General features: G+C 41.8%; 1 protein-coding gene across 1 annotated transcript in view; it reads right to left on the bottom strand.

Annotated features, from left to right (window-relative positions):
- LOC111960652 (MAP/microtubule affinity-regulating kinase 1) overlaps nt 1-14,906 on the bottom strand; it is a 98,479-nt gene that overhangs the window by 39,864 nt on the left and 43,709 nt on the right. The window lies entirely within an intron of this gene.

Genomic DNA, 14,906 nt, shown 5'->3' with positions numbered 1-14,906 from the left:
ACAAGTCCACATACACATTTTCCAGAAGAGTAACTAGAATACTTGCTTTAAAGAGAGCTGGCGATATGATTGACATGCCTGCTGAAGTGTAGTAGAACATATTAGCATGTTCATCTTTGACTGCTCATGTGTGCAGCGAATTTGTCACCGCTTCAGAGACTAATGGCTGCCAGGCTTTGTATCTGAGTGTGTGTGTGTGTGTGTGAATTAATAGTGTGCGTGCGCTTACTGTGTGTGTTTGACAGACTCCCGTAATGGCTAATGGGGTCCGCGGGGCAACAGTCCCTGTGGCGCACCGTTACCCGTGTGATTAGGCAGCCTCTGTCAAGCGGTGACAGGGTGCTGTAACATGTGTTGGCTGTCTGTCCTCTCCTCTCCCAGATGGTAAACGATGACCAGCATCGGAAAAATTCCATTCACCCTGCCACCCACCCCCCCGCCCACATTGTCTGTAGTGGTCACGATAGCAGCATTTTACTAACAATATGACACCAGGTCAAGTATCACGATACCACGGTGGGAAAAAACCTGAGTGGCCTACCGCCCTGTTTGCCCCGTCCTGACACTTGTTCACGTTTTCTAAATGTTATGCACGTGTTCCACAAAAATCCTGTCATATCCTATCCATATCCTATCCGATATTCACACTTCTACTCAATACAACACATATTGAATTTAACGTCACACTGTATAATAGAACACTGCATAGAATCACTAATTTGCTCATATTTTTTATTTAACCTTTATTTAACTAGGCTAGTCAGTTAAGAACAAATTCTTATTTACAATGACGGCCTACCCTGGCCAAACCCTCCCCTAACCCGGACGACACAGGGCCAAATGTGCGCCGTCCTATGGGACTCCCGATCACGGCCGGTTGTGATACAGCCTGGGACCGAACCAGGGTCTATAGTTACGCCTCTGCGATGCGATGCCACTGCGATGCAGTGCCAGAGACCGCAGCACCACTCGGGAGCCTCCGAGTTGCCTGCCTGTGATTAGGCTGGAAGGAATAGACATTGATAATGATCTGCATTTCATTGTGGCAGTAAGAGGAAAACGCTGCATTCAACTTTTACTCTTCAGTTAACAAAAGACACTCAAACACTCACATACACTCTGCTCCCAACTTTAAAAACAGCCCACGACATGGTTTGTGAAATTATTATATCAAATGTGTGCGAAATCACACAGAAAGGAAAAAAAGATAGCTCCGGTAATATGAGCAATTTCTTTAACCATTTGAGCTAGAGACAAGACATTTTCTTTGCTGTAAAGCTGCAAGCATGATCGTTGCGAAGCCGTTTTTTCCCTCTCTGGCACCGCTGCGTTGCATGACAGAAAACTTGCAAAGCCTATCAGACTGGCCTGTTCTCTTGGTTATACCAGGGATGTAATTATAAACACAATAGAGGTCGATCGATTAATCGGAATGGCAGAATAATTAGGGCAGATTTCAAGTTTTCATAACAATCGGAAATCGATATTTTTGGACACCGATTTGGCAGAGTTTTATTTATATATATATAAAAAATACACCTTTATTTAACTAGGCAAGTCAGTTAAGAACACGTTCTTATTTTCAATGACGGCCTAGGAACGGTGGGTTAACTGCCTTGTTCAGGGGCAGAACGACAGATTTTTACCTTGTCTGGGATTCAATCTTACAACCTTACAGTTAACTAGTCCAATGCTCTAACCACCTGCCTCTCATTGCACTCCACGAGGAGCCTGCCTGTTTCGCGAATGCAGTAAGAAGCCACGGTAAGTTGCTAGCTAGCATTAAACTTATCTTATAAAAAACTATCAATCAAAATCACTAGTTAAACTAGTAATATCATCAACCATGTGTAGTTAACTAGCGTGTCCTGCGTTGCATATAATCGATGCGGTGCGCATTCGCGGAAAAAGGACTGTCGTTGCTCCAACAAGGACCTAACCATAAACATCAATGCCTTTCTTAAAATCAATACACAGAAGTATATATTTTTTAAACCTGCATATTTAGAGCTAAACAAAATCCAAGTTAGCAGGCAATATTAACCAGGTGAAATTGTGTCACTTCTCTTGCGTTCATTGCACGCAGAGTCAGGGTATATGCGATAATAAAACGTTTTGTTTTCGAAATGATAGTTTCCGGATTCGATCATATTAATGACCAAAGGCTCGTATTTCTGTGTGTTATTATGTTATAATTAAGTCTATGATTTGATATTTGATAGAGCAGTCTGACTGAGCGATTGTAGGCAGCCATTTTAAAAAGCATAGAGAAAAGGCTTTTGAACTTATTCATTGATGAAAATACCGGTCGGTGGAAATACATATGACTGGTCATGCTTATTTGTCTATAGCTTAATTTGCAGTACCAGTCAAAAGTTTGGTCACACCTACTCAAGAGTTTTTCAATATTTTAGTAGTATAATAATGAAGACATCAAAACTATGAAATAAGACTTATGGAATCATGTAGTAAACAAATCAAAATATATTTTATAGTTGAGATTTTTCAAAGTAGCCACTCTTTGATGACAGCTTTGCACACTTTTGGCATTTTCTCAACCAGCTTCATGAGGTAGTCACCTGGAATGCATTTCAATTAACAGGTGTGCCTTGTTAAAAGTTAATTTGTGGAATTTCTTCAGTTGTGTTGTGACAAGGTAGAGGTGATATATAGAAGATAGCCGTATTTGGTAAAAGACCAAGTCCATATTATGGCAAGAACAGCTCAAATAAGCAAAGAGAAATGACAGTCCATCCTTACTTTCAGACATGAAGGTCAGTCAATACGGAAAATTTCAAGAACCATCAAGCGCTATGATGAAACTGGCACTCACGAGGACCGCCACAGAGTTACCTCTGCTGCAGAGGATAAGTTCATTAGTTAACTGCACCTCAGATTGGAGCCCAAATAAATGCTTCACAGAGTTCAAGTATCCAACACATCTCAACATCAACTGTTCAGAGGAGACTGTGTGAATCAGGCCTTCATGGTCAAATTGCTGCAAAGAAATTATTAAAAGGACACCAATAAGAAGAAGATACATGCTTGGGCCAAGAAACACGAGCAATGGACATTGGACTGGTGGAAATCTGTCCTTTTGGTTCCAACCGCCATGTCTTTGTGAGACGCAGAGTAGGTGAACAGATGATCTCCGCACATGTGGTTCCCACCGTGAAGCATGGAGGTGGTGGTGTGGGGGTGCTTTGCTGGTGACACTGTCAGTGATTTATTTAGAATTCAAGGCACACTTAACCAGCATGGCTACCACAGCATTCTGCAGCAATTCGCCATTTCATCTGGTTTGCGCTTAGTGGGACTATTATTTATTTTTCAACAGGAGAATGACCCAACACACCTCCAGGCTGTGTAAGGGCTATTAGACCAATGACAGAGATGGAGTGCTGCATCAGATGACCGGGCCTCCACAATCACCTGACCTCAACCCAATTGAGATGGTTTGGGATGAGTTGGACCGCAGAGTGGAAGAAAAGCAGCCAACAATTGCTCAACATATATGGGAACTCCTTCAAGACTGTTGGAAAAGCATTCCTCATGAAGCTGGTTAAGAGAATGCCAAGAGTGTGCAAAGCTGTCATTAAGGCAAAGTGTGGCTACTTTGAAGAATCTAAAATATATTTTACACTTTTTTCATTACAACATGATTCCATGTGTAATTTCATAGTTTTGATGTCTTCACTATTATTCTACAACGTTGAAAATAGTAAAAATAAAGAAAAACCCTTAAACAAGTAGGTGTGTCCAAACATTTTACTGGCACTGAAATTGAATTGAATTAAAATTAGACTGTGTAGGCTACAGTACTCCTTATGTATCTGATTTATCACAGGCGTACAGCATACAGATACAGATCCTATGAGTGGAAAATATGTCAGACAGCGCAAGAGCTGCTGCAGCAGCATCAAATCGCAGGCAGGCCTCATCAGCGCGTCACACGCCCCTTTGCAATGAGCTTGAGGCAGTAGACCATGCATTTTGAAAACATGCAACAACAAACAGTTGTTTGAAACCTGAACGTTTTAATACATATGAGGCATGTCTTACCTTGCTTCAAAGAATCTGAATCGATTTCTTCTCGTTCTAAATTTCTAACGGATATTTGAATCTCTGTCACATGAAACTGCTCGCGGTGGCCTTTTGACAATGGTGTTTTCCCGCTAATTGCCCCATGGAAGAAACATTCGCACGTAGCCTGCTGCCTTGTGCACATTGCTGCTCTTATAATGTGAAGAAATAGTTGATCAACATTTTAAGATAAACGTTCAGATCTGTTGCGTCAGATGCATTGTGTTTTCTGTATGTAGCCTAGGCCTACTGGTTGTATGAATTTGGGATCCATCTTCCCACAACTGTCTGTTTGGAACAGGCTATTTCTTTCTCGACAAGCTGACCAATAGAATAGGTCAACGGTTCTACTACAGGGGATAGTAGATCGACACAGGCAAGTGATTTTGCTGTTTGTTACTCGTTGGCCGAGGGAAAGTTATTTGAACATCTTCAAAGTGCACATCAGAATTCGGTAAGAGAGACTTGCACATCGTTGCATCTTCGATTTGCATGTTCTGTTAATATGAATTACCATAACCTAAATGTGATTCCGGTCATTCTGAGAACCGTGGGTGGAAGCCCTAATCAGGTTACGCACAAAATGCATATGGGTTCGTCGGATTTCTCAAATATCTGGTACATTTAAAATGTTGCCAGTCAAATGTACTGCGCCACATTTGCCTAACAGAAACCCTGGCATGAAAGTAAAGTGGACATTATTGGGCTGGCGCATACAAGTGACTAGTTGCTGTTTCTTAAAAAATGTAACCGAAATTATAAACAAAACTGATTAATAAACATTTTATAAACAGGCGCCACCGGTTTCTTCAGATCAGTAGGCCCAAAAAGATTAGTAGTATCATATGAAACGGTACTACAGTATTCTAAAATGTTGATATCATAAGTATCATGACGTTTTGGTTCCGTGATATTATCGTGGTACCGGTATACCGTACAACACTAATTTTATGTGTCCCAAATGGCACCCTATTGCCTATATAATGCACTACTTTTGACTAGGACCCAAGTAGTGCGATGGGCCCTGGTCAAAGTAGTGCAGTATATAGGGAATTGGGTGCCACTTGGGAGGCAGCCATCATCCTCTGACTGAACCAGCGGGGAATCCCCTCTCAAGGTCTTTCAAGGTGAGGGGAACAATAAACATACATAGAAAGAACTATGGTTCTCCTGTTCAGTGCATATGCACACAAACGCTTACCAGCATGCATTAAACAGGTATGGAAATCAACTGAGTAAGTAGACAAGCTTGTACTAAATGTTGCCTTTTGGATGCATTAACATAGTATTGCGGGGTATGGTGATGCTATTGCCCCAAAAATGCAAATATAACGCTCTACAATTGATGCAATACGGTTTACACACTCATCTTATCAGTGTGCACACATGCCTGCCGAGAGAATCCCCCCGCATCCCCTCCCCTGAAACAAAGGGAAAACCAAACCATGACCCTATGAGTCATTATCACAATGAATAGATATCGAATTCATTCTTATTTGTTTCAGCGCAAATGTTTCAAAGAATCGAGTTCCTATTATGCTTTTTCATTTTTATGAGCGTTTGTCTTTTCGGTCTCGTCTCCTTCGCTCCTTCTGAGCGGTGTGTATTGTGTACCTTCCCACTCGCCCGCAGACCCCAAGCCACTCCCCCTGCCACTCACAACAACAAAGACGACAGATCACTTCTTCCTCTCTGGCAAACAGCTTCAACTCTCTATTTGCAATTGAAGGTTTGGTCCAACAGAACCGGTCACAAGTACTCCGAAACGCAATAAGACAGTTTACTGTAATAGAGAAAAACTTTCTAACGATACAATTTGTATGTTTCAACTCCTCAAGAAGCGTAGAGCAAAACCTACTCAAACAGGAGTATCATTGAACATTGATTCTGAATGCTAGGTTTGTCACTCGCGGGATTGTGGTACCACTTACCGCTAGCAGCTTTTGTCACACACTGTTATACTAGCTGTCTAGTCTACGTTTTATAAAATGAGCATAAAAAAACTATTATCTAAGGAATTGGCAACTTGTTCTCATTCTGAGAATGAAGGTAAACCACTTGATTTCAACATCTGAACAGTGGACAGGCTAGCAAGCTGTTCAAACAGTTGGGAGACAGACAGGTGTGTTCATAACAATTCAACTGTTCTGCCTTGTTACCTAGCAAATAGAACCAAGTTGGCTATACTTTAAATATAAAGATTAGCTGGCTACCAACTAGCACGTGAACTTCTGCTTGTGAGATTGTTTATTATGAGACCTGTGCTTTCTATAATGCCTGCTACAAGGAGTTGGTCATTATTAGTGAATGTGCATTATGCATGGTTCTGGTTAAATTTGTAACAAAAAGGGAATTTTCATTGGACTGACTTAAAAGCCAGATCAGTGATTGCAAAAAAGCAGGTTAAAATGATTTTGATAAAATAATTACATTAGTGGGTCTTATGGTTGTGGAAGGCATATATTTTGCCCAGGTATAATTTCACAAGCCCTGAATTCATTTAGATTATTGCTGACTGTTTGAAATGCAGTGTATTTTACCTTTAAAATTGTACAACAAAGCTTATTTAGCGAAAACATTAATACCGAGATGTACTGTATATTGTGAATTTCCCATAAGTCTGTAATAATCGAGATACAATTTTTAGGCCATAATCACACAGCCCTGATAGAAGGTGCTTCATCTTCACTCATTTCTATGAGGAAAACGTTTTGGGGTAAAGATTACTCTAGGTACAGATCTAGGAACAGCTTCCCCTCCTTCAATCCTAACCTTAAATGAATCATTACCGGGGTAAATGCAATACAAACCCAAGATCAGCATCTAGGGTCAACTTTACCCTACACCAGGGAAAACACTGTACACAGGTGCACTATTAGAATGAGGCGTCAGTGTGCAGAAGCGTGAAGCTGTAGTGGGCAGGAACAGTGGTTGTATTTTTAGATCAAGGGCTATAAATAAGCTCCGCACTTGGATACGGGAGAGCCTTGTAGCCACGGGATTCAACTCGAATCATATTCATGACATCGCGGCTCGTGATAGGCTCCTTGAAAAGCGAGGCTGGGTGGGAGCAACGAGCATCTGTGAGTAACGGATTGAGTGTATTTTTAACCGTGTGGATGTGTACATTCAATATGTGAACTCCATGCATGCGTATTTGAGCATTGGGGTATTTCTGCCCAGTACACCCAAACCAGTCTACCACTCACAAACCACCCTCTTTGAAATGCACATAGAAAAATATGAGGAGAGGGGCAGACTAAAAAGCACACACCGAATTTGAGCATTATCTTTGGCTTTTATTAATGATTTGCGTCATTCACTGTCTCGGACCACATATGCGTCTTGCTCTTAAGAGTACCCCTAGAGAGTTCCCCATACATCACAGCAACGTCAGCCCTTTCACACAAGCATGCAATCACACATACATTTCTCAATGAACTACAGAGAAACCACACAGCCATCCCCTGTTTATCTAGTCCTCTACTCCCATGACCCTTTGTGTCCAAGGGCCCCCCTTAGGGTGGCCTCTTGATGCCTGACTGGCTGATGCGGAGTGACAGACACGTGGGCCAGCCTCGCCTGCCTCCCATGACGCAAGTAGCACAGGAGTCTAGTCTTATCCACTGCAGAGAGCTGGGTTGCGTTCAGCAGGCACCACTGCATGAAAGCGTTCTCAAAACGGGAAATTAAAACTGTGTTTTATTATCAGTAAATTTTTGGTTAGTACTGCCTTGGTCGGTACTACCAACCCCCAAAAATCTGGTTTCATGCCCACTGTGCTTGTACCTGTGTTAGGACAAACCAAGAGCCTACTTTAAACCAATCTAATTAACCTAAATGAAAGCTGCAATGTGTAACTTTTTGGGCGACCTGACCAAATTCACATAGAAATGTGAGTTATAGGTCTGTCACTCATTGAAAGCAAGTCTAAGAAGCGGGTTCTATCTGAGCAATTTCTATGCTTCCCTTTTTAACGTTTAGTTTTTGCGTCTTTTACTTTATTTTTACCCCAGCTTCAAACAGCTCAAAATACAATATTTTCGGTTATGGAAAACATATTTCACAGCGATTTAGATGGTACAATGATTCTCTACACTGCTTGTTTTGTCACAAACTGAAATTAGAGTGACATTAAGAATTTTTGGAACCAGGTAATGGTGGAGCGATTTCTGCATATTGCTCCTTTAACCACATGTGCCTTCCCACCAGAGACTAGATTCAATTCCTGCATCTTCTATTCCTGCTATGTCTCCTCCTCCCATTATCTCGTTCTCTCCCTCTGTTTCTAAACTATCTGTAATAAAGCATGAAAAAATACAAATGGGAGTGGAATTACACTCTAAAAGAAATAAAAAGTTATCCTTATAGGACAGTGGTCACCAACCTTTTCTGTGTCAAGATCACTGAGCTTTTTATTAGCATGACTTAAAAAATGTAAGCCTATGCAACATTAACCAATTAAAAACAGTACTGTAGCAATGAGGTTTGTGCAGTAAGCTATAGGCCCAATACATTATCACCGCATACTGGCTTGGCTTGAATTTACCTGCCAATATATTGTTCGGAAAACATTTTTTAAAATTATATTTCAAAATTTGAGTTAGGCTATATGATCACACCGGTAATAGATACGTTGTTGTATTACTTGTGAGGCACAGCTGAGTGAGCATACATTTAAATAATACGCTTTTTATTTTACTGGGCTGATGGTGCCTTCATCTGATTGTCAGTCTCAGCGGAGGGTGACAGCAGCAGACTGAGGGTCCGTCTCTCAACATCCCTCCGCTCGCCCTTTCCTCCACTGACACTGACCAAAAAGGGACACCGTCTTCCAGCTGATGGCGAAACTCGAGTCGCACCGCATTATTTCTGCCTCCTGCACAAATTCATGTTGTTACTCCTATGAACAGAGAAAGTGAAATAGTTCTTGATATTAAAAAAGACCCAAGCCGCTAATAATAACAACAACGCAAACCTATAGATACATTTTCCTACTCATTCATTACTGCTGCACTGCTTGTTGTAGCTCTGAGTGGAAATAGGAAGAACGCGCATGTATGGGTTATAAAAAAGTGTTGAATACAAAGTGTTGACATTGCCGAGTAAGAACTTAAACATGAACTCATAAAAACAGCAGCTCTTTGTTGTAATCGTTGACAGTCTCTCTCTAGTCATGGTTTTAAAATCTCACAGTATCAATTTTGCCGTAGCTTTCTTTTATGCCTGCAGACTCGGTCATCTGAGCAATCTGATTGGCTAGCGGTGGCATAGTGCACTTGATTTCCTCTCCGGGCCCACTGGGAAGGCAGAGTTTGTACCTTCAGACACATGAAATGGCAACAGTTTGCCTACCCGGTGCGCAGGGCAGCTGAATTGGCAGCACCTACCACCACCAGCCGAGACAAAAAAAAAAAAAAAAAGGAACACAAGGCTTTATCGTTGTTGTTTTTTTATAGAAATGTTTGGCGATCAACTAGAAATGCCTTGGAGATCGACAAGTCGATCGACCGGTTGGTGACCACTGTTTATAGGACAAGCAGTACTACTGCACTATGACTGGCATGTTGTCCAGACAAAGCTTAGACCAGTGTGTTCCATAAGTGTCAGCTGCCAGCCAAATAGCTGACCACTAACACCTTATGTTACTGGGGTGTTAAAGTCGCCACCAAATTTGATTTTGTAGGGCAAAAGTTTTGTGGTGGGGCATGCCACCGCACTCCCTAGCTTGCTCCTTCTATTCCAGTATCATACACCTATTGGTGCCCAGCCCACATGGCCTTTAATAACACACGCATCTATTTAATGAAGTAATATGTGCACAAAACTAAATTACAATTAGTAATTTACACACATAGTCATACATAGTAAGAACAGCTGCCATTTTGGTCACATTATACAAACACATTTCTCATTCTCCCCCTTTTGAAAATACATTTAGCGATATCAAATACAGCTACTTTTTTCCATTACGCTGGCTACTCCAGATTTCCGGGAACACACAAGTTGTTTTTAAATGGTGTTGAAAAAGATAATGAAACAGTATCACAGAAGAAGCAGTACAAATGGGTGGGGGGGGGGTGATCAGCCACATGGGAAATAGTGAGGACATCCACAAAGTGACGTGCACAGTGCTTTCACAGTGAAAAGTGTACGAACTTCAAAAATATGGCAAACATATACACGCGCCCACACAAACCTGTGTGATACACGTGAAGACAACATACATAAAAGAGTAAACGCTACAATGAAAGTGTCGCAGACACGCACAGACAACAATGTGTGGAAAAGTCCGGGAAGCGGAAAGGTCACCTACCTGCTTAGAATGCAAGATGCGAAACTAAAGAAGAGATGGAAAGAGAGGGAGAGAGAGAGAGAAAGGCAAAAGGCTAAATGATGGAGCAGCACGAAGCAGGAGAGGGGTGGGGGCTCTTTCTCGCCACACCCATCACCACCGGCCCCAACAAAAATCTCCCCCAACAATACAGAGTGACAGATCAATTGATCACATTTGGATTCTGTCCTGTCCCTTTGTTCTCCTCACGAGCACTGTCGCGCTCCAAAATGTCAGGCCTGACAGAGTCCAGGCCTGACACGGCAGATAGGCCAGACGGGTACCAGCCCAGGGAACATGCAGTGTTTACTGGTTTTGTATTATTAGTACTCATAGTAGTACAACTAACATCATTATCCAGCTAAGGAGCGACACCGGACTGGAGGAGGAGACTGCGTCTGCAATGGATGACAGGAAGCTCTGGAAGACAGACTTTTCATCCCGCCGACCCCAGCAGATCAGATGATGATGATTCGAGTTTATTTTGATCTTTAACTAGGCAAGTCAGTGAAGAACAAATTCTTATTTACAATCACGGCCTACCAAAAAGGCAAAAAAGGCCTCCTGCCTTTCAGTAGTACAGTTACAGTAGTTTTAGAATGAAAGGCTTTATATGAGAATGATATACAGCTAGCTGTTCAAGTACTACCATGGTAACTGCAGAGTAGAAGTGGCCTTATAGCTCAGACTGATGTATTATCATGGAACACGCGTGAGTACACCAATTGAAAATGGACAAGCCAATTAAAGCAAATGATACAGCAAATCAACCTTAAACTGAGAGGAAACAAACTAAGACAAATGAAGCAGCCTTACTAATTAATAATGGGTAGGAATGTATGGAATGGGTGATGTTTTACATTACGGCGGCCTTATACTACTACAGTTATGCTGAGGAAATAGTCTACGTAACCACTGGGACCAGAAAGTGGCATGGGCATTTCTAACACACCAGACAGTTTTTCTCCCTCGAGGCCCCCCATTGTCAGACAATTAATGACCATTCTGCGCAAGACCCGCCCACTGGGCTACAGATGGACCAACCCATGCTCAATTGCCAGTCTTTTTCTGTACCAAGTCAAATTGGAGGACGTAAACGACAAGTAACGTCAAATAGTATCCACTGAACAACCAGAGAACTATTTGGGTAGTTCAACTGTAGTTAGTCTGTCGCTGACTACGGAGTTGTAGAGTGCTACCATGTTATTGAGCACCATCAAATTAGAAATATATACATTTTCTCATTTGAAATTAACACTACCCTGACTTCATTCTGTTATCATTTTTTCAATAGGCTCCTCACAAAACACACCCATTTGACTACCCAACAAATTATATTCAGAGGTCCTTAAGGATGCTCCTTTCTCCTCACTCTTAATATGCAATTTGTAATGCATTCCTGTGCATTGAGCTGAGCAACAGACATGGCGAAATCTAGGGGATATTTTTAGCAATCCACCACGATGCCACAACAACATTCCGAGCTGACTTTGACAAGTGTACAACTTCCGGCGAGGGTGGAATTCGTTGACAGTGTTCTGGATATATGTGTCTGTGGGTCCATCTTTCCGACTCGCTCTTGGTTCCCGCTGAACCGCTTTCTCAGGCGCTCATACACACACACACTCTGATTTACCCCACATCATTAAAAACTCTGTTCAGTGCAGCAGCCGGGTTGCACATTTCAAGACAAACCACACACACACACACACACGTGACAATGACGCACACGCTGAAAAATGTCCGTTAAGCTAGGCTTGTTAATTGCTTCCAGAAGTTACAACCATTGACACAGTTGAGCCCTCTTTCCATTATGGCAAAGGTACAAAGATGAGCCCTCTTCCTACATCTATGGGCCATGTCATGTCATATCCATGTCATATCAGCAAGCCATGACACCCACCATCTCAGATTGCTCTGAAATCATTTCTGTAGTTATTTTATTTAACCTTTATTTCACCAGGCAAGTCAGTTAAGAACAAATTCTTATTTACAATGACGGCCTACCCCGGCCAAACCTGGACGACAGTGGGCCAATTGTGCCCCGCCCTATATGACTCCCAATCATGGCCGGATGTGATACAGCCTGGATTCGAACCAGGGACTGTAGTGACGCCTCTTGCACTGAGATGCAGTGCCTTAGACCGCTGCGACACTCGGGACCCCAGTTAGAAACAGATAAGATTAGCATTCCTGCCAACATTATTTTGTTGAAATATAAATTTGATCTGAGAAATTAAGCTAATTGATTGCAACCTTATTGGCCCTTTTATTTTACAGGATTCATATAAATAGAGTACCTAACATCCGATTTGGACCAAACTTTTTCCTAACAATGAGTAAGACATGAGGAATCCAAAGAAATAGTCAAAAACCACCCGCAGACCCCACGCCAATCCCACCCCTATAACGAGTACACAGCATCAGTTCTCCATGTCTGACTAGTAGTATGGAGTTGCGGCTCGGAGTATTGTAAAGTATTCTCAGTGAATTTGGTGAATTTTTGTTCAGAGAAATTAGTCATTGAAATTGTTTGGTTTATGTCCCATCCTACATCCTGATATTACCAGGTTCTGACCCCTGAATTTGCATTAGCCTTCATGTGACTGGTGCGTTCCAACTATGGGAACTATATCATAACCGACCTGATATGACCGTGGCGGTCGGTGCCGTTTAAGATTAGGGAGCACATTCTTTTTTTTTTTATGAGCATGGCCATATTTCTACTACAGCATATTGGATAACTAACTCATATTCCATTCACCCAGCTCAATGTAAAGTTTAGGTTTAGGCTACTACATGATACTCGAATTTGCCCTTTATCCATGAGTTTGCTACAACCTAGCCAACAAATTAAAAAGTTTAGAAAGTAAGTGCACAGGTCAAGATACAAAATTGGGGTAATCAAGGTGACAGACAGTGACACATTCAATACCACCTTGCACACTCATCTGCATCTAGCTGATCTGGGGTAATCATTCGTCCAAACAGTTGTAACTAAAATGATTGGATAAATTCAGGTAGGTCCCTACCCATTTCGTTCCGTTTGCTTTCGTTTAAAAAAACGTTTTGCAACAGAATCGGCAGAATTAATAGAGTTCACATTCATACCAGCCACAAACAGCATCATCCCTTTACTCATTGTACAATTCTTTCTCGCATCTACATGTTCTCCTCCTTTCACCTTTTTCCTTCGCTTGAGGACTTCAGTGCACAAGACATCCGTTTGTGACCAGATTCAAAAACCTCTCAAAAGCCAAACTTTCATACCATAAATCGCTACACAGCCTACATCGTTATCACCATTGTAACGTTATACCATTAAATCAACAAACCAGAACTAACGCGTGCTGTACGGTATACAGAAACTACTTTTCCGATATTGGAACATCAAAAACGGTTCTGTTAAATGTCTCACGGATCAAGTCTGTCTATCAGCGCAGTTGATGTCCCCCTTATAGCCTGAGCGCACCGTGCCTGCTCCACTTAGCCTGCACTGGGAGTCTGGGCTGCAAATAAGTTAACACACATGAATAATGTGACACAGCATTTAGGAATGTTGAAACTGGTCATTACTGTTCGCAAAACAATGTCCATAAAGGCTAGAACACTTTACAATGCAAGAAGATACCAGTAGTCTAACTTTACTTGCTAACTTACAGCTAAAGCAAACATTAATTCACTACCCTAGTACTTTGTGATACGCAAAATATGCCGAATTCTGAGACTTTGGCTAATATGCTTATTTTTTTGCCGTGCTATCAAGTATCGTTATGGTATCGAGTATCATGATAATAAACCTTGCGTGGGTATCGAAATCAAATTCTGTTATCGTGACAACACTAATCTAATCCATGTGTACAATCACGCGGTAACGTTAGTGTACAGCAAGCAGATTAGCAGTTACACCGGTGGGCCCCGGTGGCAATAAATGAACAACCGAAAGCTTACTTTGACTTGGAAGAGTTGCAGTGTTGGATAGCCTTAGCCAGCTAGCTAACATACATAGCATTCCTCTGAGTCAGGCTATTGAGTAGGCTAAATTAGCTGCATTAGCTAAGTGAAAGGTAAAACCTAGAAAAAAATGCTAATTCTCTACCTCTCTGCTGCTGCTTCTCCTTAATTTAAGAAATGTATTTATTTAAAACTGTTCAACTATTGTCTTTCTCTCTCTTTGAGTCAACCATGAACCACACTATATGCACTGCAGTGCTAGCTTGCTGTAGCTTATGCTTTCAGAACTCGATTCATTCTCTGATCTTTTGATTGGGTGGACAACATGCAGTTCATACTGCAAAAGCTCAGACAGGTTGGAGGACATCCTTCAAAAGTCGCCATAATTACTGTGAAAGTCTATGGAAGGGGGTGAGAACCATGAGCCTCCTAGATTTTGTATTGAAGTCAATGTACCAAGAGGAGGATGGGAAAATAGCTGTCATCCGGCTACACCATGGTGCTACCCTAGAGTAGGGCGACCAGACGTCCCCGT

Source organism: Salvelinus sp. IW2-2015, linkage group LG1 (assembly GCF_002910315.2).
Source record: "Salvelinus sp. IW2-2015 linkage group LG1, ASM291031v2, whole genome shotgun sequence".
Classification (NCBI taxonomy): Eukaryota; Metazoa; Chordata; class Actinopteri; order Salmoniformes; family Salmonidae; genus Salvelinus; species Salvelinus sp. IW2-2015.
This window is presented reverse-complemented; position numbering and strand designations above follow the sequence as displayed.